Here is a 27,942-nt window from a genome sequence, read left to right as displayed (position 1 = left end):
CCACAGGCCTAGTTAGGATGCCGCTCGTCCTCGCCTCGTTTCTCTTCAGTGGACTCAGGGCTGTCCTAACTGCAGCTGATTAAATCATTTAAAATCTTCTCTGTGGCATCATTGTGAAGTAGGCGTCGATGGACTTTACTTCCTGTTCAAAGCTGTCGTCAGGGTTAGAGTTTATCCTGATTGGTGAAAGAAAACGAGCAATGTCTTTGATTGCTCGCTTGGCTGTTTTGAGTGTAGGTCAAGTGCCGGGCGTTTGGCTGTCTGAGCTTGACTAGGGTTTTATTATTCCAAAACAGACCTTTTCAAGATGAAAGCACTTTTTTTTTCTTCAGAGTTTGACAGAATGACAAGCTGGTCAGGACCACGCAAAACTTGAAATCATTTCCGTGGCTGGGCGTCTTCGATAGCTCCGTGCGGGAGCAGATGCGTTGCCCAGTGAGTGACCCAGACGAAAACAAGGGATTCCTTACAGCCGTTTGATTCTGTGCCTCTCTGTGCTGCTCCAGCTCTCTGTCACACGGTCCAAAAAGACGATGTTGTGCACATCCATGTAGTTGTTGGGCATTTGTGATGACAAAATAACGACCTTGCTGTTTCACTTTCAAATGAATGCACGCAATTGTTTCAAATTCACAGACTCCAGCGGGTCTGACAGCAAAGATACACTGTTGCATGCACACATCAAGACAAACATACATGTGCAGCACAATGACACACACACATACCCCAACACACACACACACACACACACACTCTGCTGCAGATGAGAACAGGAGAAGTGCTCTTTGAATTATTGAGCCAAGCTGATAAAAATAGGTGTTCAGAAGCGGCCCTATTAAATATTCAGAGTCGTATCTTAAGCAAGTCGTGGCTGATAGTGGAGAGCGGTTTCGTGTGCATCCTTCTGCACGCTGATTTCAGAGATGCAAGGCTTGAATGAGAAACCCCCGCAGGAGGAATAGGATTTACATCACAAATGATTGTTTCCTAATGTTTTGGTTCAAAATGAGAAACTGTTGCACGGATACTCTTCCCCCCCCCCGCCCCCCCCCTGCTGACCAAAAAAAAAGTTTTCGGTTGGTTGTCGGGGTGAAGAATGTAAGAATGTAAATGAATAAACAAACTGCCAATTGGTTTGGATTATGTATTTTTGCTTTGATGCTCGCTGATTACACCAACAAACACTGTACATCTGCATACATATGAATTTGAAAGTTTTCATTGTTTTGAGAGAGATATCCATCTGTCTATTAAAGCCCCTAAAAAACTTTATAGTTCTCCATAAAATTAGAACTAAGCATACTTTTCCATAACTAAAGTGTACTGTACTAACAGCATATAAAGTGTGGTGACTGTTTAGTGTAGTATAGTTTTCCATTATGTGAGTATACTTACAATATATTTCTTGCAACCATATTGAAGTAGCTTTTTATTAAACAAAGTTATCAATATGATGTGAATCTCTTTTATTTACACTATAAACATAATAATAATATAACTCAAGTGACAATAAGCTCATTAGTATATTCATTAATAATGCACTATTTTCACATTTTTGTCCAGTACAGTCATGCCCACTTCAAACCAGTGAGAAAAGCTCAGTCACAGCAAACATATATAAAATAATAATGAATACATAAATGAATAAATGCTTTGTTTCGAACATGTAAAACAAAATGTAAAATAATAAAAACTAAAAGAACAAAACCAAATATTAATTTAACGTGTCCAAAAAGGAATAGGAAGACGCAAAAGCCTATTTAATCCTACCCCGTTTTCCACTACTATATAATAATCATCATGAATAGCTACATGTTTACATCATAAAGTACCTATATCATATTTAACACATTCTTTACAATTTCCTACATACTGTATGTATATTTACACACCACAAAGAAAAGAAATTGTACCTACGTATACGGTATATTGGCCATTAAAAATACATAATGTAAGTAAACAAATAAATAAATAAATCTGTGATAGTCAAAACCCTTCCTCCTCCCTGTATTTTGTGAAAAACATTTTTGTACTGCTTTTGAAACTGGGTCATACTTGGACATTGCTTTAACGATGTACTCACATATAGAAATACAAAAAGTCTTTAACGTTGTACGAACACAAAGATGTTAGAAAAAGAACATGTTAGAAAATGTTACATTCACGTAGGACCCCATAGATCATTTCAAGAAGTTCATTGACGAGATATATTTTCAGGGCCTTCAAAACTATGGCTTCCCCTTTTCTACAGATCTGTTTTCTGATAGATTACATTAGAATTCAAAGTAAATATTGTATTTTGAATAGGACAAAAAATACTGCTAAAAATTTATAGTCCAGATTCTCTGTATTCAAACATACAAAACGATGTTATTCCATGCTTTGTAAAAGTGAAAAAAAAGTCATTACACAAACACAGCTAAAGAACATCACAATCTATCTAAGCCGAGAGTAGCTGATGGTATCCAGTGCACAGTATGTGTTCTACTCAAACACATGCTCAACTCAGGGTTTGTTCACACTGCTGGAGGGCTTAGCTCCTGACCTGATTATGTAGCTACGGTTTAAGACTCCTTACAGTAAGTTTCACACATACAGGATAGCCCCCTAAACCAGGATTCACAAGATCGTGTATAAAGTATATCTCGTGCATCATCCAGTTCCTGACATTTTTGGAATCTTTCTTTAAATACCAATATACTCAGACTTCGCATAACGTGAGCGTGAAAAATGACTAATATCTCGGACTGTCAGATCAATTAAACCAATGTCCTCTTGGTCCCTTTAGAAATGTCACGCTGTGACATGGCCTACAGTTGACAGCTTTGTCCCTGAAGGAAATGTGGACCATTTGCATCAATGCTTCGGCCTCGTCTCATCAACATGCAGTCAGCACGCCTGCTATAATCCACCATGTTGTTGGTTGTTGTCTGAGGTCAAGGATTTTATGAAGCTTGCAGATTTTTGTGCCCTGAGAGCTATTTTTTGTATTTGCTAAGAAATGAATGCAAATGATGGCCATGACAATGCAAACAGGGCCATGTATACAAGAAGCATCCTTACATTTTAAGACATGCCTTGTAGGCGCCCTAAGGTGCCCTTTACAGCTGGAGCACACTTAATTGACTTGAGGTTGTAGGACTTATTAACCCTAAAGATGGGGTTGCACCAACTACTCAATTGGTAAGAAGCGACTAAATCTATTGAGTAAGTTTGTGCATAAAGTGCGTAGACTCTTAGTAACGGCAAGCTAGTTTCAAACTAGTATTTATTAAATAAAATGTTGCCATTAAATATTAAGAAACATCTTTGCAATAAAGAGTTAATCTGTAAATTGGTTACTGGGAAACATCTGGAACAGGAATTGATTAAAGTCATTTACTTTAACTTTTTGTAATTTGAGGTAATGAGTTCTTTAGTGAAATGTAATTTGAAATCTAACCAGTTAATTATTAAATGGCATTGTATCATGTGACAGGTCAGATCTCCAAACTAACAGGTGATATAGTAGGTAGTCTCGCATTGCCAGACAAGAAAAAAAAACGCTCTGGGTTGTTTGCATTTCTTTGAACCAATCACAATCGTCTTGGGCGGCGCTAAGGTCCGGATGCAGGACGGTGGCTCTACAGTTCTCGGGAAGGAACTTGTTTTGTTGAAACACTTGCACCCCGCAAAAAAGAAAACGCCACATAAAATATTAAATGAAGTTAACGGTTTATCCAATACAGTAATGTGAGCTTTTTAAATTAGCTAGATGGTTTACAATAATTTGCTCTTACCAGTGTATCGCTGTGTGTACTTCGTCCACAGCGATCCCACACATCGGTACCAAGTGTTAGGGGCTAGTTCTGACCCAGAATGCAGAGATTTCACACACAGTAAGCAGTTTATAAGGGTTTTAATGAACTAAAATGTACTCAGAGAAACAACGTGGGTTTTGTCAGGACGGGGGAACTCCTGGCTGGTCCGAGTACTGAGGCGAGCCGAGAGGGAAGAATCCAGGTTGTACGAGACTCAAGACGGACAGGCAGGGAAGAGTTCACAGTTAGTTTCCACAGGTGGAGGATGAGGCTGGACGGTGAGGCTGGAAGCTTGTAGGCACAGCGGAGGAAGCAGCAGGTCTGAGCGGTCACACATGGGTGTAGATAACGAACTGGCGCCGAAGAGGTGATCAGCCCGGGTTTAAAGGTATAGTGGAGGATTTTCCCGAATTTTAGAAAAGATCCGCCCTCTCCACTTTTTGAAAAAATGCACATGCGCAACACTCTACCTGCTCCCGAGACGTAACGCCTATTAAACGTGTGCACGAGAGTGCACTGTTTACAAGTTGCTGTCGGCATGGTTCATACAAGCCTACTTTCCAAAAGAAGATTTGCACTTTTTCACAAATTGAGATGTTTACCGTGTCTGTGCGGTGCGTGACTTGTGCCAGGGCTAGCATCGCTAATCATAGCTTACATCAACTTTCACTAGCAGTGATTTTAAATGGATTTCTCCAAATAGCATGCCAAACTTTACCTGTCGAGTAGAAACTTCGCGACTGAGGCATCAGTGGAGAGCCCAACCTGTGCTTTTAGCGCACGCCAGCGTGTGAAACATTCTCCCAAAAACACTCCGGTCTTGTTTCTTTCTTCAGAGGCCTTTCTCTTCTTGTCATACCTTTCGTAGACACTCGTAGCTCACCACACATATACACCTGAAAGTATTCATGCGCAGAAAGCGAAAACTACCCTAGGGACGAGCACGTACGACGGCCTTACGTAAACATAGCGCCAGAATGATTGACAACTAGGAGGACCAATAGTCTTGATGATCCACCCGGAAAAAGAAAATCCTCCACAATACCTTTAAGTATTGCTGGATTGAATCTTGTAGATGAGCTGCAGCTGTGAAGAACAGCTGTGCAATGTCGAATCGGCCCCGCCCCTTGACCTACTTTCCTCTGAACACACCTCCGTCACTCCAGGTGGAAAAACACAGACAACACACAGACAAACAGGGAAAACACACCCAAGACAGGGCGGAGAGAGAGCTAACCATAACACCGAGACGTCCCAGTTAGAGAGGAAATGCCGAAAAACATGTTCTTTGGAAATCTTTACAATCATTCTACTGAAAGAAATAAGCAGGCCTGCCTTGTTGCACGATCCAAATTTTCCTTAAAGTAACACCAAAGCACTTTTCCTCTTCGGCCCCCCTACAGGTTGGAAGCGGAATTGTCCATTACCGTTCTCATTCAAACTACAGATCTGGCAAACTTGCATAGTGCAGTTCTAGCAGATAGAGGGCCGCAAAGCGAATGCACAAGAGCCGTTCACCCTGTTACGAGTTGATGAACCACTGAAACGATTTTGGAAACATTATTTTAAGGTACAAAATTATCTTTGGTGTTGCTTTAAGAACTTGCCATTTTCAGCGTGTAGCTTGCTAGCTCAAACCTTTTTGTTGTTTCCCAAAGCAAACGGATTTTGAGAATGGCAACACACAGAGAGAGGACTGTGAAGGGCAAAGCCTGAAATGTCAGGCTTGATCCTGGAAATGTACTTCCGTACAGCAAAATATTTGTGCAGTTATCTACAGCTATCAACGGTTCCACTTCACAGATACTGTGTATAAATATCTAGTGACAGCTCATCTCTACATAAGAACTAGTGTGTTGGAGTTGGTTTAAATTTAGTTATAATAACCAAGGCTAAGGTTGAACTTACGATGAGCTAGTGCAACCAGTGTAGATAGCTGTGTTCTGCAGCAAAGACACTGGAGCAGTCCTTCTGCACTACAATAATTTGGGGTTCAGTACAGGTGGTTAATACTGAGTAAATCACTGGTCAGTTCATACGCACATGATCAGTGAAACATATTTATCCGCAGTATTCACAGAAATTAAGACTTTTCATTGCTTAAGCAACAGCCAAACTTATAATGGCTCCCTTTCAACCCAGTCTCACGGCAGTTTGTGAAATGGTCACGGAATTTAATCTATTTGATTCGTGTACACGAACACGTTTATCTCGTTTTTTGTTGCGATGGTCAGCACGTTTTTTTGTTTTGTTGCATAGCTGTATACAGTGGGACGCGTTGGGTTTAGGAAAAGAAGAACTGGACGGTTGGGTTTAGGAAAACAATAACTGGACGGTTGGGTTTAGGAAAACAATAACTGGACGGTTGGGTTTAGGAAAACAATAACAGGACGCGGGACAACAACTGCACGATTGAGTTTAGGATAAGAAGAACGGGACGGTTGGGTTTAGTAAAAGAAGAACGGGACAGTTGTGTTAACTCGGGACAACAACGGGACGGTTGGGTTTAGAAAAAGAAGAACGGGACGGTTGGGTTTAGGAAAAGAAGAACGGGACGGTTGTGTTAACTCGGGACAACGGGACGGTTGGGTTTAGTAAAAGAAGAAAGCGACGGTTGAGTTTAGGAAATGTGATAAACGTGTCTGTGTAGATTAAATCACGTGACCATTTCACGAACTGCTGTGAGACTGTGTTGCCCCTCGGCACATTTTGCTGCAGAACCTACAAAACAAATCCAGGCATCTGTTTTCGTTTGAAGAAAATCATCGCTAAGATAAAATAAAGGCTCTCGCCTCAGGGCTCCAGCAGCCACAGCACAAAGGAAACTACTGTACATTATTGGAAGGACCAACACCTACGGCTTCACCGACACTGTCACACGGACACAACAACAACAGTGCCGACTCTGTTAGACACTATTCCACTGCAGGATACAAACTTCTGCAATTCTCCATGTATATTCTGTATGTATATGTGCAAGTTGCCTTAGAGAAGTGTCTCTGTGTAATCTTTAAATGCAGTATCATGGCATACAGATGGCGTCACTGCAGAGGTTTTTCTGCTGCACATAATTACTGAAATCAGAATCAGAAAAGGGTTTTTTGCCACAGTAAGTTACACGTGGAATTTGCCTTGGTGAATGGTGCTTACATACACAAACAAACATATACATAAAAAAGAAATAAACAATAAATACAGAACTGCTGCAGCGTTCTGCTTCATCTCAGTTAGATATCATCAGGAACGGGGCAGCCTCTAGCTCACCTGGTAGAGCGTTCACCCCATGTAGACTCAGTCCTTGCCAGCGGCCGGGGTTCAAATCCGACCCGAGGCCCTTTGCTGCATGTCATCCCCCCTCTCACTCTGTCTCTCCCATTTCCTGTCTTTCTTCAGCTGTTCTCAACAAAGGAAAAAGCCCTAAAAAATATCTTGAATAGGAATAGATCAGTTTTGCTCTTTTCAGTTACAAGAAGGTTCACTGCAGCAAGCTGACTTTTGTGTTAAACGCTAGTCCCTGCTTAAATCAATAAGTCTGTTTACAGTTACAACCCTATTATATACCATTTAGTAGGAACGAGGTCGGCACACGGAATGGAGCCGATCCACACGTTGACGATTTTCCACTTTAGCACAAATGAAAATCGATACAAGATATAACCCCATCAAATGATAGCTTTTTTCAGATATCTTAAACTCAGAGATTATGTACAAACCATTTAACAGCCCTTTGAGTCTGCAACAAGATCAGTTACAGATGACATGTCATAGAACAACACCTGCAACACTTCCTATGTGTATGGTCTCACATTGCCAGACCTTCCTCCACAGCGGCGCAGAGGAGGGTCTGGCTGGTCCACACAGCATTCCGGAATGGGAGAAAAGCGTGCTCTGGTTTTTTGGCATTTCTTTAAAAGAGCCAAATGGCCGTCACTGATCCATTGACACTTACCTGAATGCAACTGGCATAACGTGAAATGAAGTGCGTTCAACGTGAGCAACGTCGCCTCTGCAAAATAGCCTCGGGAAGGAACTTGTTTTGGTGGAACGTGTGTACGTTTAAAGGTTGTTTTAGTTGTGCAACAGAAAACTCAGATTGGACAGATAGTCTAGCTAGCTGTCTGGATTTACCCTGCAGAGATCTGAGGAGCAGTTAACCATAGTCCTCACAAATCCACCAGAGTTTAGAATGCCAACACAAAGAAAGCCCAAGGTAACGGACATCTGGTCGAAAAAGAGGGACATCCGGCGGAATTTCCGGCAGCACCGGAGCAATCCCAGAAGTTGAACGTTTTGCATATACACTACTATGTGTATAACAGAGAATTCTCAGACTTCAGACTGAGATTAGAAGAACTTCAGAGTGCTCCTCTTCACTCATCTCATACTGTACTGTATAGGAGGAAGGGCCTCCTATACACATACACACAGCCTCAATTAAATACTTCACACGCTCCACTTACTTAAAGTAAAACTGCACAAAATCTATCCAGAAGTTTCTCCTACATGTGATAGATAACGGTCCTCAGAAGCAACTTTCAGTTATAGTTTTTTTTCATGTGCTTTGGTTCAGCATTTTTAAATTTTAATCTAAAACCAGAGCCTTTACTTATTCATTTTATTATCATCTTAGAGAGCACAGAATATCTTTCTTTCTTATTCCCTCATTACAGAAATACATATTGGAAGAAAACCACATTGCCAACCTTTACAACTTGTGCTGGTTGGTGTAATTACTGTAATACCCTCCATGCAGAGAGGATTTGATATTCTTTATTTTAAAGAATTTGTCAAGTACCTTGGCTTGAAATTGAGCAACAACTGAATTACCCTTATTTATATGTGATGCAAGTTGTTCAATAGAAATATGCCTAAAATCTCAACATTTGGCTCTGCTCCGTATTTGCCTCGACAGTTGTGTCTCATTATAATGCGGGAAAAAAACAAGAAGAATGCATTAAGGGGTTTATCATTTAGTTGCTACTTAACCTTACATAATACGCATGTGTACAGTTCACTCTGAATTCACACCAGCATGTGCAGTGACTCACTGAGTATTCCCTGATACATGTAGCAGCAAGATTGAGGCTAATTTCTGCTAATACGGTACCACTTTTACTGCTACTACCACCTCTACTCCCACTATTACTCAAAATAGTAATATTCCCATCACAACAACCAATACAGTATATTGTTACAGAAAGAAATCCCATAAAATATACAGCATCGGGTCATTTGTTTTTAATGAATACAGTTGGAAACATTTGTAGCCTACAGATGAATACACTTGATGAATAGACAGACTGGCAAACTGGCAGTTCTGGCGAATGCCAGAAGGGCTGATGCACTCTTGGGCCGATTTGGGCCGCTGGATAAAAGGAAAAAAATGCGACAACACTGGTGTTTCACACTAGTTTTACAAAAATATGCAAGACTGTACGGCTGCAGCCTGGAGACTCCCATTTGGTGCCGTCGGGCTTTTTACTTTTCAAAATAAAAGCTTGTGTCCGGTCCCTTATGTCTTCGTACTTTGGGTGTTTAAGTATGTAATAATATGTTTTCAATATGCAAGCATTTCCATTCTATTCTAAGATGGTGCCATGGCAGTTTATTTCCAGTGTGTGTATTATTTAATTTTGAAAGCCTGTAAGAGCTGCTGTTGCCATTATCTCACGTGTGCCTGGTTTTTGCAATTATAAAGCAAATGATGTCCCCGTCTGAAATTGGGTCGGTAAGGGACGGAATTGCCAGGGCAGAATTTTTGTCCCAGTCCGCCCGTCTGTAGGTATGCCCGTCATGTGTGATGTACTGCACATACTACAACATCACATAATACACCATCACATACTACACCATCACAGCAGGATCAAAACATTACATGTCCTCTGCAATATTCTGGAGAAAAAAAAAAACTAGCATGCCGAGGAGGATGAAAAGAGATGTTGTGAGACAAAGATACATGATTGGATATAATAGAAGAGAAGAAATGTTTTGGGACACGTAGAAGAAAACAAAAGGCCTATGATGAGATGATGGTGGGAGAAATGGTCCAGGGTGACATGGCGATAAGAGGAGAGGAAGAAAAAGACATGCGGGGGGTGGGGGGGGATGAGGGTACAGGGGAGAGTGGCGTAATCAGAGGGCGAGGGAGCATTAGGAGCCAGGGATGGATAAAGAGCGAGGGAAATTGGAGAGCGAGAGAAATTGGAGGGAAAAAAACTCAACTCAACATGACTAAGGAGTGAGAGACAGGAGACAGTAGAGTGAAAAAGTGGGTGAAAGATATAAACCAAGACAAAGAGGGACTGATTGAAGAGAACGGGAGACATAAGTAGGGTAAATGAGGGAGAGGCAGACAGGGAGAGACACTGTGTTTGTGTGTGTTGCAGAGGAAAGACAGAGGGAAGCAGAGACTGAGAGGGGGGAAGCCCGGCAGATCTTGTCTAGAGGGGAAATTGCATTGCTAAGGATTTATTGCTTCAAGTGTAATTGGGTTCAACCAGTGCCAGGAGAGAAAATCCATTGAAGTCTCCTCTGTGGTGCAGTGGAGAGCCGGCTGCTGATCTGCTGTTAGACTCCCCCATCACACTGCTGCTACTGCAGAGCGAGGTATTACTGCACAGATAAAGCCGCCCAATCACCTCCCCTGAAAAGAACACACCTAAATAGCATAATAGCGGCGCAGGGGGGGGGGAGGAGGGGGAGGGTAATAAAGAGCCCCAACATTTCAGATACTTAGCAGCACAGTTCGCCATCCTACACAATTGGCTCGGAGCCGCTTTGTCTCTGATCGTGGTTTGATTCCACTCAAGTGCATTCAGGTATTATGGGCTGTAATATTAGCTCCTTTGTTGGAAGCACATTGTTTCAATATTCTTTTTTCCGTTTCCCAGCGTCGACATATCCAGGGTGTGGGTGGAAGAAGACAAGCCGCCATTACTGCGCTGGCACTTCATCTGTGAACCTGTAAGCATGTCGTGCTTTTGCGAAGCAGTCAGCCCAGCTCATCCTTTAGAACTGGTTATACTACGTTGAAATGGTTCAAGTCTCTTTATTGGTCATGTGCACAACGATGACATAAGTATTCGTTGGCAATAACAATCTTAGGCCTCAGGCACCAACAACAATGCTCATTAGATAACTAAAAGTAAAAGCAAAATCTGAAGTTAAGATAGAGGGCTAAAATATAAACAGGCCGGATGTCCTTCTTTTCGGCCGAAGGAACCTTCCACTTTTTCTGTGTTGGAATTTTAAACTCCAGTTATTTACTATGGTTAACTGCTTCTCAGATCTCGGCAGGGTAAATCCACACAGATAGTTTTTTGTTGCATGACTAAAACGACCTTTAAACGTACACATGTTCCACCAAAACAAGTTCCTTCCCGAGGCTATTTTGCAGAGGCACCGTTGCTCCGTCCGTGACGATTGGGATTGGTTTAAAGAAATGCCAATAAACCAGAGCACGTTTCTCCTCCCATCCCGGAATGCTGTGTGGACTCGCCAGACCCTTCTCCACGGCGCTGTGGAGGAAGGTCTGGCAATGTGAGACTAGCTATATAATATATCTATATTTCCATAGCTAGGTCTAATTCTGTTACCTAGGTCTGTGGAGGATGGACAGAATAGTACGTCAATGTTATTTTTTCCCACCGAAACTAGTGTCATAACCAGTTTAGAAGTACTGCAGACCTCACGTATGAGGACCCCAGGTCTGTGAGCCAATGGGAAGAGAGTCCCCAGAAGTGAGATGTGCACTTAAAAACTATTTTAAAGCAAATACTTTCAATGTTAATTTAACTCCTTTGCATTCAAAATGAGCGTCAAAGTCACGCAAAAAGTGAAACATTTAAGTATTACTGGGCAAATTTTTGTTATTCTTTAAGGTGTGGAAAATGAATGCAAACATTAAACGGTAGTCAGCTAATGTCCTGTTAAAGGTTAGCTTGTTGTATATGGTGATTTTGTGTTTGTCAATAAAGTTATGGTACCATTACATTTCATCCTGAAAAGGAAGAAGTTAAAACAGATTTTTTGTGTTTTATAATTTAGGTTTATGTTTTCGCTTTGACTCCAGATCTAAACTCACCTAAAGGATTATTAGGAACACCTGTTCAATTTCACGTTAATGAAATTATCTAATCAACCAATCACATGGCAACTGCTTAAATGCATTTAGGGGTGTGGTCCAGGTCTAGACAATCTCCTGAACTCTAAACTGAATGTCAGAATGGGAAAGAAAGGTGATCTAAGCAACTTTGAGCGTGGTATGGTTGTTGGTGCCAGACGGGCTGGTATGAGTATTTCACAATCTGCTCAGTTACTGGGGTTACTGGATTTTAACGCACAACCATTTCTAGGGTTTACAAAAAATGGTCTGAAAAAGGAAAAACATCCAGTATGCTGCAGTCCTGGGGGGCGAAAATGCTTTGTTGATGCTAGAGGTCAGAGGAGAATGGGCCGAGTGATTCCAGCTGATAGAACATCAACTTTGACTCAAATAACCACTCGTTACAACCGAGGTATGCTGCAAAGCATTTGTGAAGCCACAACACGCACAACCTTGAGGCGGATGGGCTACACGAGCAGAAGACCCCACCGGGTACCACTCATCTCCACTAAAAATAGGAAAATGAGGCTACAATTTACACAAGCTCACCAAAATTGGACAGTTGAAGAAAAAAAGTAAGTAAGAAGTAAAAATGTTGCCTGGTCTGATGAGTCTCGATTTCTGTTGAGACATTCAGATGGTAGAGTCAGAATTTGGCGTAAACAGAATGACAACATGGATCCCTCATGCCTTGTTACCACTGAGCAGGCTGGTGGTGGTGGTGGTGGTGTAACGGTGTGGGGGATCCCTTTCCCCTTCAGAACTGCCTTAATTCTTTGTGTCATTGATTCAACAAGGTGCTGGAAGCATTCTTTAGAAATGTTGGCCCATATTGATAGGATATTTATAATATAACAATATATTTTGCATGGGTTTATATGGCTAAAATAGCTTCTCCAACATGTATCACTGTTCTTTCACACTTAATAATTACTTCACGACAAGACAAACGTGGCTAGTTTTTTAATTAACAAAAAACATTCCATTAATGCTACTTTAAAGTCTTGAGCAGAGACTTGTGAGTGTTTTTTAAATCTGGTAAAAAAAAAAAAAAAAGGATTGGGGGGGCTGAAGGAAGTGACGCATGTCATGCCTGGGTATCCTACTGTTTTTCTAGTTCATGCTACTCCCCACCACTCTAACAATAGCTTTCTCTACACAGTATGCAGATGCATAACGGTAATGTGGAAGGATTTTCTTTCTCTTGACCTTCTACTATACACTATTTTATTGGAAAATAGGCTGCGTTAGAATATTCACCATAAAAATACAGTAATCGATACATGCAAAAAGGCTATATTTTATTTTGTGCAAAAAGAGGGTTGCAGATCTATCATTTGAGTGACAACAGAAGCGTGACACAGTCAGTCCAAGAAGGGTTTCCTGGTGCAGCACAGGAGGGGTTTTATATGTGTGTGTGTGTGTGTGTGTGTGTGTGTGTGTGTGTGTGTGTGTGTGTGTGTGTGTGTGTGTGTGTGTGTGTGTGTGTGTGCGTGCGCGCGCGCGTGTGCGCACGCGCCCCACCCGCCACTGCAGTGCGATTCCCCTCTTCTCCCTGACATGCAGCAGTGTTCACAAACCTACACTGCAGAACAGAGCAGACCTGGCTCTGCATACTAATCAGAGATGCCGAGAGACAGGCAGCTAGTGAGCGAGAGACGAAGACAGAGGGTGTGGAACAGAAATAGAGAGAGAGAGAGAGAGAGAGAGAGAGAGAGAGAGAAGGAGAGAGAGAAAGAGCTGTTACACAGAGAGACAAAGAGGAAAAGATGAAAGCGAAGAAGCACCTCTCTAAGTCTCTCCTCGTTTTCACCTCTGCAGTCAGCTTGTCATCCCGCCTGGCCGAGCAAGTTACAGCTCTAAAGTTCCTACAAAGGGATTCTCCCATTCCAGGCTTTCCCTGCTGAGACAGGGGAGGAGAGGGGGAAGGAGAGGGGCCGGTGGAGGCAGGTAGCTGCAGACGCCTGGCACTCAGCTGGTGCAGCACGGCTTGTCTTGATAAGGGTATTGACTGCTTCTGAAAATGGAAGACACCGGAGATGTGGACTTGAGACTTTGGAGACTTGGACTCGAGTCAGCGCTTTGATGACTTGTGACATGACTTCACAAAAAACAAATGATGCATGTAAACACACTGATTGAAGCTCAGAGAGTGTCTAATGTAAAGGAACGGAGACGGGTTCAGGACACAAAGCGTATTCAGAGCGGAGCTGAAATAATATACTATAATTCACATTTATTTTTAGATTTTTTTTTTGGGTGGTTAATCTTTGAGAATTGTAGGTTTAATATTATTTTAGGAGTGCTGCAGTTTAATGTTATTAAAAAAAACACCTGAAAAAAAAAAAAACCAACACAAGGTTTTATGGGCAGAAGGAGATGGATGTTGACATTTGGTAGCCGGCAGTTATTCATGCTTGAAAAGTCTAGAACAATAATCAGTCAAGGGTAAAGTGCAGTCTGGACTGCAGCAGATATTTCTTCATTCACTCAGCCACATATTTATAATTTCTGCTCTTCAAGTGACCCAGGCACACTAAGGGCCCTATTTTAACGATCTGAAACGCAAGTATCAAACGTGAAACGCAAGTAGCTTTGTGGGCGGATCTCGGGCGCTGCTGCTATTATACCGGCGGGATAAATGAGTCTTGCGCCCGACGAAAATCTAAAATGGGTTGGTCTGAAGTAGCTAGGTGTGGTTTGGACATAACGTGCAATAAACCAATCAGAGCGTCATCTCACATTCCCTTTAAGAGCAGGCGCGCTTGTTCCATGGAAGATTGCTATTATGACGGCGGATATGCCTGGCGCACGCCAGCGGGAGCTGTCCGAGATGCGGCAAAGTAATAAATGCCCGTCTTGGCCGGGTTACGATGTTGCTGCGGCCTCTCGGGCGCATCTCCACAGTATGGAGAGGATTGCTGCAGCCATGGAGCATGGGTCTCCAAACGCACCACCTGCTCCTGTTGTGCCCCTTCCTCCTCCCCGCACTCCATCTCCGTCCACCCGCTCCACCAGGAGCGCATTGCCACTCCAGGACCAGATTCCGCCGGAGTGTCCAATCCCACCGTAGTTCAACATCACGTCTCCTTAAGTCCTCTAATATTTCCTCATTTATGTCATCAACACATCCATGATTCATGGAAATGTTGTGTAAAACACAACAAGCCACAAAGAATGCTGCGACTTTTTGAGGACTGTACTGTAAAGTGCCTCCTGACCGATCCAAACACCTGAAGCGCATTTTCAGTAATATTTTTCCTTGTAATTATGTATGGTTTGCAAAAATAGGAATTGCTGCGTCTGTGAAGATGAGGGAAGCAAAGTGTATGCGCGTTGTGCACATAATGGCCAAGCATGTGCCCCTAAAATTGCATCTGAATAAAGCGCCACTGACTTTAGACTAGCGCCACTGACTTTAGACCAGGTTTTTCCTGGTCAGTGGCGGAATTGTTTTCTGAAACTGCAAAATAGCACCAGGGAACGTTTGCACCTGAACATGCTTCCTCTTTTCGCTGAACCGCCCCCGGGAACGCAAATACATTCCCTAATTTACCGACGTGTGTCTGTGGAGGGAAAAGTCCGCTGTGCTTCGGGAGCAAAATAGGAATGATACATGTGTCGGTGTACAAAGGCAATTGCGCTGAGTGCAAGATAGGGCCCTAACTCTTTAATGATACATACAAAAGGGGACGCTGCTGCTTCTCACGAGAAACAACAGCAGTAAGATAATCACAGCCTTGTACCAAGGCTTGTACTCCAATTGTCAGGGGTGTACATTTAGCCACCTATCAGCAAATATCTAGCCACTATCCTGACATCTCTAGCCTGGATGCCAACCGAACTTAGCCCCGCCCACAACATTTTGAGGTCGGGAAGTTCGGTCTGGACTTGATCCGTTGTGGAGCAACGATGCTCGAACCAGAGCTGTTTGGACCAATCAAATTGTCAGGGCAGGCTTTATACGATGATGGACAGATGATCAACAGTAACGTAATCAACCGCGTCACCAAAGAGCGATTGGGTTGAATTCGTCGGTTATCGACAGCGCATTAATTTAAAAAGAGGAACAGAGAGCCGCAATCACGTCTGTATACACATTGCCACACCCGTCCACCCCGACACGGAAACTGCCGCCTCTGCCTTTGCCCTGTCGAAGCCTGCCTTTGACTTGCGACTTCTGTGACGTCTATCTCTGTTGTTCTGATTGGTTGTAGGTCTATCCAATTGAGCGCAGAGGCGTTTTCCTTCCTGGTTCGGGTGAAACACGCCCCATAATCACAGCCCAATGGAGCAGCATCAGACTCCTATTCTGACTAGAATCTGAGTATGACCACGTCAGGCTATGACATCTCTAGTCGAAGTTGGAAAAATGGACGTTTTGATGATTCCAAAATCCACAGAATCAAACCGACTAATGGTGTCCCCGCCACTCTTAACGGTGTTCCCCAGACTCAATTAGCACTGTGGAGACCGTTACAACAGGACCAAACTCTTACAGTAAAACACCAAGACTGAAGCCAGACTAAATGTGCGCTCACTGTTAACACTTGGCTGAGTATAAACACCGGTAAAAACCTGGCTGCATGTCAGATTTACCAGCGTCCGGAAGTAGTAGCAGAACAGTAATAAACGGAGGAAATTAACACAAATGTATTGGATATACAATGGGGAAAGCTTCCACTGGTTCAGTTATATAGAAGACAGTTGGGTGCAAATCCAAGTCTGTAATCTTGTTTTTTTACTGCAATAAATTGCCTTTATTCCCGATTCACACTTTAACTTCAGACTCATCATTATTCATGCTTTGGAGCAGCGCAGCCCCGCAAAGCTAGTTTTTAGATTCAACCTTGAGAACAAGCACCAAGACATTTCCATGTAGAGACATTTCCCAGTGAAACTTTTTACATCAGGCAGCAGTATCTCTTGAAGAAGCCAAAAGGGAAGCGCTGGTTGTCCAAATGCTCTGACTGACACGTTCTTCAAAGAAGAGAGCAAAGAGAGCGCTTCTGTTGAGAGGCATCAGCTGAAGGTGCTCTTCATTTAATTAGTTAATAATACAGAGGGTGTTTTGTTGGAGGGCTGTCCCAAGTTAAGAAGCTTTTATTTCAAAAGAAGGGTCACGTTCATTCAAAAGAATGTTCAGTTTAGTTTTGGCAATGCTTTGGCCTTTATCAGGACAAACTGTATGAAAACTTAAGATTATCCCCTCTGTCATTCAGTATTTATTTAACTACCCCTTCCTAAAACCATGTAATAGAGACTACATAATTATGATACAATGAATTCCCATAAAAGGCACACCAGTATTGAGCGTGCCTTCCAGTCAGAAGTGAGAACTTAAGAGATGTAGTGTCGCAAGACCGCAAATAGTGGAAAAAGTGGCTGCCCTCAACTGTTGGTTTGACATTCGTTCTTTGCACCAAATTGTTACTATTTTTAATCTTTGACACTTCAGTCGTCTGTAGTGCGGCCTATTCTGAACTCCTGTTTTTGATCTATTTTGTAAACTAATTGTTTACTAATTTGTAATTGTGTCACATTTTCTTCATGTGTCCTTTTGAATAATGTGTAGCCATCTAAAATGGTTGTGCTAGGAATTTAAATTGTATTTATGAGAGTCACAGCCGCTGGAGTCTGTTAGTTAGTCTGAAACAAACTACATGCATTCATTGTAAAGTGAAACGGTGAGGTTGTTATTTTGTCATCTTAATTACCCAATCTGAGTAGTATTAGTATGTACATCTATGTCTGAATAGTAGTTCAATGTATGTTTATTCAACATGACATCATGACTTCGCGTAAACATACACGCCCACTTTCTTAAGCCAAGTGGCGTGTTACCTGTACGCATTTTGAGCTATCTGCGTGTATGTTCACGCTGTATACAGCGGACGTAAACATACACGCCACGTGGCGTGTTATCGCGAGAAGAAAGTGACGGTTGAGATTAGGAAACGTCACACGCGGGTTGGGTTTAGGAAAAGAAGATAGCAACGGTTGAGTTTAGGAAACATCACACGCGGGACACGAAGGAAACGTGACACGCGAGACACGATCCCCGCTCTCCTGGGTGAAAGTCCTGTGTTTGACCCGACCAACCTGCCTACGTGGATTTTCGCCCTTTCATACTACTCGCTACGGCGTAAATTCACATGCAATCGCAAGGTAATGTAAGTCAATGGAGGCCAAATGGCGTTGATAAACACGCTAAAAAGCGAGTATGTGTCTTGATAACATGCCAAAAATGGCATAACAAATGGTGTGTCATACATACGCCATTTCACGAGATCAGTCTGGTTTATTTGACCCCTCTGATCGTGTGATGTGATGAAAACAGTTAAAGAAGGGTCATGGGTCACTGCAATCAAATAACCCTGAGGAAGGCAAAAATTGTGGGCGAAACGTTGGGTGGCTCTACTTAAAGTATTTTTCCGGGCATTACGCTGTTGTGTGGGCTTTACCTTCACTGTGTGGGCTTTACGTTCACTTTTTGTCCTGCACCAGCAACTACATGGATGCCTTCCAGCAAAAACCAAAGAGTTTGCTCTCTTTGGGATGTATTTTTGTTATCAGGTGAGATGAGGTGAGAGCTTCCTGTATTTAAGGTAAACTCACATCCGTTTATCCAGTCTGTTGGAAAAGTGAGTGCAGTTCCTCAGTAGAATAAGCCTTTTTCTAAGAGCGGACATGAAAGGATGTGATTGTGCCTGGTGGGGGCCAATTGGACGGTCCACTGTACAACAATGACCTTCTGAGTAAGGTGAACAAAAAGGGAAACCATTTTCTCAGCACAGAAAGGGTACCCTTCAAAACTAGGTGGCAGACATTTGCTTCACTGGCAAATACATTCACCCATTTAAAAAAAAAAAAAGAAAATCTGAATAAACCTAGTACAATATGAATAGCAAAACAAAGCAATAGCAAAAAGGTACAGCTATCTAAAATATCAAAAGTAAACAAAAAAAAAAAATAAAAGTCTAAGGCACTGCCGCTGTTTTAATTACGTTTTAACCCACAGCTGATTTCAACTCATTAACACCTGTTTTCTCGCGTTGTTGAGAGGAATTTTGGGATATGCAGGAAATCAGTGAATAAATTAAAAAGTAGGCCATGTTGGTTTAGGGGGTCTGGGACCCCTGGGTGTATCTCAGAGTCACTGCACGCGGGCGGGCCAAATTATTGTTTGATACTTTTTTGAAAAAATCTTCCCCTGAAAAATTGTAAATGTGTCTGGAAAAATGTACATTAACATAAACCCAACATATTTGTGAAAAACAACAACTTCAACAACATTGATGATACTACTGGCCCATTGGTAAAGCAGCTAAAGTAAGCCATAGGTAGCTATCCACCACGATACAGTTAAGCTTCTTGATTAACTTTGGTTGAAATTTCTAGCATATCAACCACTTAATTTCCTTCATTCTGCTTTTTTTCTGCAATTTGTGCCTTTTCTGCATCAAGTTATGGTGCCAATGTCTTCATTTATGTTAATGAAATTATAATATGTTTTTGGGGGTTGCACTGGCTAGTTTTGATTATTGGGGGGAGGGTTGTTATTATAGGCCCATGCTTATTATGCAACTCAATTTTATACAATATATGTAGTACGGGTCCCTGCTCGTCTCTTTGTCAGGTTACGGGTCCTTGGCCCAAAAAACAGATTGGGACTTTGGGTATTTTTGACAATTTGATAAACTAAAACGTATATCATGCTTGACTAAATTTTGGGATTGACAAAACTGGTTAAAAAAAAAATTTCACATTGTTATTTAAATAAATCACCGGGAGAGTCCAGTACAGCCCGACTCTGGAGATAAAACTGAGATTAGCTCTCATATTCAAGTTTATGTTCTGCCTGTTTAACGCTTGTTTGGTAAATTACGCTTAAACACATTTCGAGCGGATTTGAATTGCTATTTTTATTCTCAATTCTTGTAGGAAAAACCCTGTCTGACACTACATGTCACTACAGACATGCTTTTCCGCAGTGCTGCTGCAGTCTCTCTCCACCCTCAGGAAGACTTGTTTGTAAAATGGTGAACCATTAATATTGGTTTGAAAGCAGAGCATGGGGTGGGGGACACACACATCTGCTGTGGTTTCCATTGTATGTGCTGGAAATGGAAACTAAAGCATTATCTCCATCCTTGCGTGTCACCTTTTCCCTTTGGACATGGCAACTGGGTGTGGCGCAGCACAAACCAAACGGCGTGCCTTTTTTATCACTCTTTGCAAATCAAGCTGCTGCCCTTGGAACAAAGCGATAAATCTGTGGGGATCCTCTGTGCTAGTAGATAACTTACGTCACGTTAGACAGCGAAGGAGAAAATGAGGTGAGATAAACCGTTCCAATTCATTTGCCCTGGCGGCCAAAGCTGCACGCCGGATAATTCGACCAAGCGCGGCTCATGATTTAAACTGCCTCGCCACTGAGATCAGTCTGTCGTTTCACCTGTAAAAAATGCTCATCATCACTTAGCATCCGGGATTGAATCATAGTCGCAGCAAACATTGGAGTTACTCAGAAGAAAGAGGCTAATTTGTCCTATTGACTGACTCCTCAACAGTGGCGAATCTAGAACATTTGGTAACACTTTACTTGAAGGTATCTACATAAGAGTGACATGACACTGTCATGAACACATGCATCAATCAATCAAAATTTATTTATATAGCACTTTACAAAAACCAGCAGGTATCCAAAGTGCTTAACATCAGAAACACGTCATACAATAGAAAGAATGAACATAGAAAACAGTAAAATCAGAAAAGGTTGAAATTGTCACACCACTGCTACGTATTAAAGGCCAGACGAAACAGATACGTTTTTGAGTTTGGACCTAAAAAGAGCTACATCTGTGATAGTGCGAATATCAGGGGGTAACTTGTTCCAGAGTCACGGGCAGCAACTGCAAAAGCCTGATCACCCCACCGTTTATACATTGACCTAGGCACTTCTAAAACTCACTGATTTGAAGAACGCAATGACCGGTAGTGCTCCCACAAAGTAAAAATTTCAGACAAATACTCCAGACCATTTAAGGCCTTAAAAGCAAACAACAAAATCTTAAAATCTATTCTAAAACGCACAGGGAGCCAATGTAGAGTGTAGAGAATGGGAGTAATATGTGCACGTCTAGAAGTATTTGTTTAAAAGCGAGCAGCAGCATTTTGTACAAGTTGAAGACGTGAGATGGAGGTTTGATTCAGACCAACATAAAGAGCATTACAGTAATCCAATCTTGAACTGATAAGAGCATGGATCGCCTTTTCTAGATCATGCCTGTTCAGGAAAGGCTTAACCTTTAGCCAGGAGACGAAGCTGGAAAAAGCTCATTCTAACAACATTACTGATCTGCTTGTCAAATTTCATGCTGCAATCAAAAGTAACCCCCAAGTTTTTGACAGATGACCTAGTGTAGGATGCCAGAGCTCCCAGAGTCAAAGCTGGACCATCTTGCGTGCCTGAAGCACTGAAAATAATACACTCCGTTTTATCTTCATTCAATTTACGAAAGTTTTCTGAAAGCCACAACTTAATATCAGCGATACAACTATGCAGGGAACTTAGTGCAACACTGTCATTTGACATGCATGACACATGAACCGTAACCCTAACCCTAACTCTAACCATAACTTGTCATGACAAAAACCGAATGACACGTACTAAAAGAAGCGTCATGTCATAAACGTTTATAATGTTTATGACACGTTCATGACAGTGTCATATAACTCTTCTGTAGATACCTTCAAGTAAAGTGTAACCGAACATTTTACATGGGGTGGCGTGTCTTCCCATGCCACCTTGATAGGGTGGCATGGGAGGATGGAACACTGGAATCCCGATGGGTTACCTTTTGTGTAGTCTATATACACTTTTCATTTCCAGGATTGTCCGTCGCCAGAAAATTCGTGAGGATGTCTTTAATTTCGCGGATGTCTGTCACCTTCCTCTATCTTCGTTGGCATTGTAAACTCCGTGGATTTGTGAGCACTATGGTTAACTGTCCTCAGATCTCTTAGGAATCCAGACAGCTAGCTAGACTATCTGTCAATCTGAGGTTTGTTGCACGACTAAAACAACCTTGAAGCACTACCACGCTCCACTAAAAACCAGGCTATTTTGCAGAGCTCCGCCAGTGCTTAGACGATTGTGATTCTTTTTTAAAAATACCAATAAACCAGAAAACGTTTTCTCCATCCTGGTGTGTGTGGACTAGCAAGACCCTCCTCCGCAGCGCCGTGGGGGAGGGTCTGGCAATGCGAGACTACCTTTTGTTTGGTCATAATTACTGATAAAATAACATCTGTAAATCTTTACATGTCTAACCCTATAATGTATACAACAAAAATAACCAATATCTGAAAACATGTTATTTTACTGAGTGGCATGACATGTTATGCTGTACTACAGTTTATATGGAAGGAGAATAAAAACCTACCATGTGGTCCTGGGGGTAACTGCAGGCCCACTCTCTTCCTCTCTGTCGTCTTCATCTGCCTCCTCCTCCTGATCACTCCCTGCCTCTGTCCCTCTCTCTGAATCTGCAGCCTCCTCTTCCTCCCTCACAATCAGTTCTTCTTTTTCCGCTTCTCCTTCACTTATTTCTTCATTTCCTTCAGTGGCCTTCTCCCACTCTGACCCTCTAGGTTGCTCCAGTTTACTGCCTTCTACTTCATGTCCCTCCTTCACCTCCTTATGTGCACTTCTCTGAATTTTCTTTGCAAAAAAAAAAAAAGAAGAGGCAATAACCCCACTTTTACCGTTCTGTATATTCAGGATATACAGACGTTAATACACAAGTGGCGAAAACAGAAGATTCCGAACATACGCTTAATTATGTATTTGTCCTGATGCAAATATGCGGAGGCTATCAGTGCAGGCAGCACACTAAATCCAAACACTTCCAACCAGTGATTGCACGTGGGTCCCCGGCAAGCAAAACTCAAGGCAATCAGCGGCATTTGTCTCCTTTTGCTCAGCAGTCTGTGTGCATGAGTGCATGTGGGGGTGTGCAAAAAGAAACCGAGGAAACAGACTCTGTTTTTACATAATACAGTAATGGCTGCCACTGTTTAAAGCAGGGGAATGCCGTTTGTTTTAAGTCGAAATAAGGATGATGCCCCAAGGTCTTTGACTTCCATCTTGACTGTTAAAGTGCCCATATTATGAAAAAACACTTTTTCTGGGATTTGGGGTGTTCTTTTGTGTCTCTGGTGCTTCCACACACATACAAACTTTGAAAAAAATCCATCCATGCTGTTTTGAGTGAGATACGGTTTCTGAATGTGTCCTGCTTTCAGTCTCCTAGTGAGCTGTTCAAAATCGGCCTCGGACTGTGACGTCACAGTCCGAAATGAGCTGGCTAACCACAACCGTTAGCTCGTAGCGTTAGCCGGCTAAGGCTAACGCTAACGCTAGCATGCTACGTCGTTCTCAATAACAAAGCACTGCTACAACACACACAAGTTCACCATAATCTACAAAAGAACTACTTACATGTGCGCCCTCATTTAGAAGTCTCCCAGCTAATCCTGCCTTGTAACTGACCAAAGTTGAAGAAACAGGCTTTCTTTTACTGTCTCTAGAGTTAGCTAGCTGACATGCTCTACATCTGAGCTACTGAGCATGTGCGAGTGCAATCAAAGATAGTACAGAAGAAGAAGATGAAAAGAGGTCTCACTCTGTAGCTAAAACAGAAACCAGGTGAAAAGAGGATCTGCAGCAGTGAGAGAGAGCTGTGCAGTACAACAACAATATGGTGTTTTTTGAAAATTAAACCATGTAAACCTATTCTGGTACAACCTTAAAATACAGTTATGAACCTGAAAATGAGCATAATATGGGCGCTTTAAAGCTCCATTGTGTAATTTCTTGATTTGATTCTTAGCAAAAAAAAAAACTTTGTTCAATCACAAATATGTGCTCATTCATGGGTAATTACTTCCACCAACTAATCAAAGTATTCTCGTTAAGCGTAGAATCTGCCGTTCAGAATCATTCAGAATACATATGAGCGAGTCGCTCGAATGGCGGCCGCCATGTAGCGCCTCCATCTTTAAAATAAATTTAGCCAAAGAGGGACATACCTCCGCCTTTCGCGCTTTTACACTCAGTGGCATTGTGACGAATGCCAGGGAGGCTGGGGGAGAAGATTACTCGCAACTGCCGGCAGATTTGAAAGCCTGTTGAAGATGGAGGATCACGACTATTCTCGAGGACATGTAACAGAGTCGCCAAGGAAGTTAAAAAGAGAATTAAAACGAAAATGCGACAAGGCAAAGCAGCAAGACCAAAGTTAATATTGGAGTGGCTTTTCTAAGATGGAGAGAGCTCATAAGGAGCAGGGAGTTGCTTGACTAACTATGGCATGGTTGTGCATAACGCTAGAACGACGCCTAGGATACTTTTCCTCGCGTCAATGATGAAAAAGGATTGTCTACCTTGTAACGTAAACGTAATACTACGTGTCGTGATTTCCCTGGCAGACAACTCTCCTCATGGAGTTGTAACACAAACTAGCCCTAGATTATATAATTCAAAAGCAGAATGGAAACTCCTATGTATATTTCAGAAGATATTTATTATTTACTAAAGTCAGTTGGCTCTCTGTCTCTCATGCTGCTTTTTGGGGAGTTAATGAGGAGAACATCTCAGAGAAAGTGAGCAGAGTTTCCCAATGGCATTACAGAAACGACACTCCCAGAACTTTATTTGTCTTCAAAGGCTATTGTGTGAGAAGACAGGTAAGAGCTTTTGTCAGAGCTCTTGTCAGAAGATCATACTCTCTCCCTCTGCAAGCAGCTAATCAACAGTGCAAACACGCTCTGATGGAGAAAAAAAACCCTCACGAAACGGAGAGGTCACTGCTAAAAAGCAGAGGCATCCGCATCACATACAAGAGAAATCCATTTTTGAGGCTGCTTTCTTTTTTCTTTTTTAGTTTCACGCTCGAAGTTGAAACATGCCGTGAGGTGGGCGCGTGCTCCGAGGGGCGGCACCGTCATGAAAGAGTGAAGGAGACAAGGAACTGCAAAATGAATTTGAGGGAGAAAGTTGCTTACCACTTATGAGGCTAAAGTCAGATATTACTGTGATGGAAAGGCATTTGTGAACTGTAACTAACTGGTATGCGCTACACACTGCACATTAAGGTAATATCTGTGTCGAAGGCGGCTCAGGTTCTGGTTCAGGCTCTAGTCATCTGACGTCTAGACTACTGCAACTCCCTCCTGATTGGCCTGCCTGCATGTGCCATCCGACCCCTGCAGCTCATTCAGAACGAAGCAGTTCGAGTTGTCTTCAACCTCCCCAAGTTCTCTCACACCACACCGCTCCTCCGCTCTCTTCACTGGTTACCAATTGCTGCCCACATCCGCTTCAAGACACTAGTACTTGCATACAGGGCCACGAACGGATCAGCCCCAGCTTACATCCAGGACATGGTCAAACCCTACACCCCAACCCGCCCACTCCGCTCTGCATCAGCCAACCCACTTGCTGCCCCCCTCACAGCGAGGGACAACAATCCCGACTGTTTGCTGTCCTGGCTCCTAAATGGTGGAATGAGCTCCTCATTGACATCAGGATGGCCGAAAGCCTACGCATCTTCCGCCGAAGGCTAAAAACACATCTCTTCCGACAACACCTTGGTTAACCTCTTTTTCTCGATGTTTTTGACGGTTTTTTTTGCTTTTTCCAACGTTTTAAATTGTAAAATTTTTCTACTACACATTTTAAGCGCTTATTTCTATGTCCCATATTTTCTGATATAAAACAAAAACGCTTTGTTTTAATTTCAGAGCAAGCAATTTGCATGTTTTCCATGTGAAGGTCCGCGCTAGCATCAGTAGCCGTGTCAGCCGCAGCTGCCATGTTGGTAACTCTCTGTGTCCGGATAAACGGCAAGGAGACCAGCTTTTTTGATGTCGAAGAAGAAAGACTAGACCTGGTTTTTCAATGAAAATACGGAGGTGGGTGAGGAGCTTTAGTCCTGGGCAGCCATTGCGGTCGTCGGTCACGGGATCCCTCCATATATATTTCTTGAAGCTGCACTTTCACATGGCTCTTTGTAGTTTTGCTTATTTAAAGCTAATGTACTTGCACTTACTACTTGTTGTCTGGAGTTTGCACCTTCAGGGTTGAAAGCACTTAATTGGAAGTCACTTTGGATAAAAACGTCAGCTAAATTACATGTAATGTAATGTAATGTAATGTCATCTTTTAAATGCAAATGTAGTCTCGCTTTGCCAGACCCTCCTCCAAAGCGCGCTGAAGGAGGGTCTGTGACGTTAAGCCGAGAAAAGGTGGCTGTCAGCCGGGTACAGAGCTCTGCGAGCGTATGGGCTTTTATAACTGTCAACAGAGCAGCATCTAGCAACTCCGCTGCGCTGTGGAGTAATGTCTGGCAATGCAAGATTAGCATCAAGCTAACATTGACATTGTGTGACATTGGGTTTAGCGCTCTCAACCTGGCAACTCCCGTGAACTTCCACGCTGGGGAGGAGGGGCCAGGGGAGACGACTCTTTTCAGTATTTTGAATTTGGACTGCATTAACCATTTTAAATGCTAGCTGTCAGTATTACATATTGGACCTTTAAATTTGACTATGTGGTTACTGCAGCTGGGTAATGCTTGCAGGGGAAGAATTAAACTCTCAAGGTTCCTCTTCTTTCACACATTCAGAGCCTCTTTAGCCTCTCTCGCACCATCTCCATCTGCCTTCCTATTTAAGTTTCCTTACTTCATTGACCTCATCACTGTCTAACTCTGTCTATCTTGGCAGCTCTTTTCTTTCTTTCATCTGTCTGTCTCTTCACCCCCGTCTATAATTTCAAAGCATACATAGGAGACTATGTATAGATTCACAGCATCATTACCACCAGCAGCAGCAGCCAGTAAACCGAGATGATAAAACGGGATGAGAGGAGAGCCCTATAGCAGCACACAGTGGATCTGTCTGTGATGGATTGCGTAAAGAAGAGGGTTATTAGCCTCTATGGAAAATCAGCGTTAGCCACGCTTGTTCAGGGCTGTTGCATTGAGAGCATGTATGACTGCTGACAAAAAAACTAAACCGAGGTCAGTTCTTGCTTTGTTATAAAGAGCTGCCAATTTGTGTTGTCTTTACAGGTCCTTTGAACGTTAGTACTTGATAAGGTCTGATAAAATGAACATCAAGGGGGCTTCTGTAATCTGACAACTTCATTGTAATCCTCAAAGCGGGGGCAGCAATTTTGCAAGTAAGGAGGCTGCCATGGTTCAGTATCCAATGACAACTAGCAGTGAAAAGAAAGCGCTTTAAGGCAGGGTGGTGAATTAATTTTAATGACACATATAAAAGCCTACCTGGATATTTTATTGGACTGATAATTTATTGGACTGATAATTTATTGGACTGATAATTTATTGGACTGATAATTTATTGGACTGATAATTTACTGCACTTCCAGAGGAAGTGGGCAAAGTCAGTTTTTGTAGTTGTCATTCATCATTGGCGTCGCTGTTCTTGAACACTGAGGTTCTGTAGGCTACAGAGTATAACTAGAAAAGGCAATAGTTTCTGAAGAAAATGTATGCGTGCTCGCTGCTGAAACTTTGGACTTGGACTTTGGATTGCCTGAAATACTGAAAGAAGTTGAAGTGGAAGCGCTGAATGAGGTTAAAGTGTCAAATTAAGTTAAAGTGTAAAAGGAGGTCCTGAAAGAAATGAGTGCCAGTTCAAGTTTATAGAGGGGAAAAAAAGATGTCAGTGTAGGCTGTTAAGTTGTCGTGGGAGTTAGAAGTTGTTGTTGTTGTTGTTGTTTTTTTTAAAGTAAAGACCAGCAGATGAACGTACAATATGTCATTTTCTGCCGCTATGTGTCTCTTAAACCCTAACAAAAAACTGAGCAATGCTGTCATTGCTCAGCGCTGTGTGCTTATCGGGCAGAGGGACTGCTAGCCGAGGTGCCGCTAACGTTAGCTGAGATTGTTACTGCGATAACTTAAGATCCAGAGGTTCAGGAGGTTTTTACCAGCAGCCGAATTA

At 42.4% G+C, this 27,942-nt stretch overlaps 1 protein-coding gene across 3 annotated transcripts in view; it reads left to right on the top strand.

Moving 5' to 3' along the window:
* The window catches only part of LOC120546776, a 155,382-nt gene that overhangs the window by 97,597 nt on the left and 29,843 nt on the right, over positions 1-27,942 (top strand). For 2 of the 3 annotated variants that reach the window (XR_005636937.1, XM_039781967.1), the window contains one exon: positions 10,691-11,109. The exons of the other annotated variant lie outside the window; for it this stretch is intronic. The gene's annotated coding sequence lies outside the window, so the exon portion shown is untranslated. Of the gene's footprint in view, positions 1-10,690; positions 11,110-27,942 lie in introns of those variants that run through there. 3 annotated transcript variants of the gene reach the window in all.

Source organism: Perca fluviatilis, chromosome 18, assembly GCF_010015445.1.
Source record: "Perca fluviatilis chromosome 18, GENO_Pfluv_1.0, whole genome shotgun sequence".
NCBI classification, from domain to species: domain Eukaryota; kingdom Metazoa; phylum Chordata; class Actinopteri; order Perciformes; family Percidae; genus Perca; species Perca fluviatilis.
The sequence above is the reverse complement of the archived record's forward strand: the minus strand, read 5'-3'. Positions and strand labels throughout refer to the sequence as shown.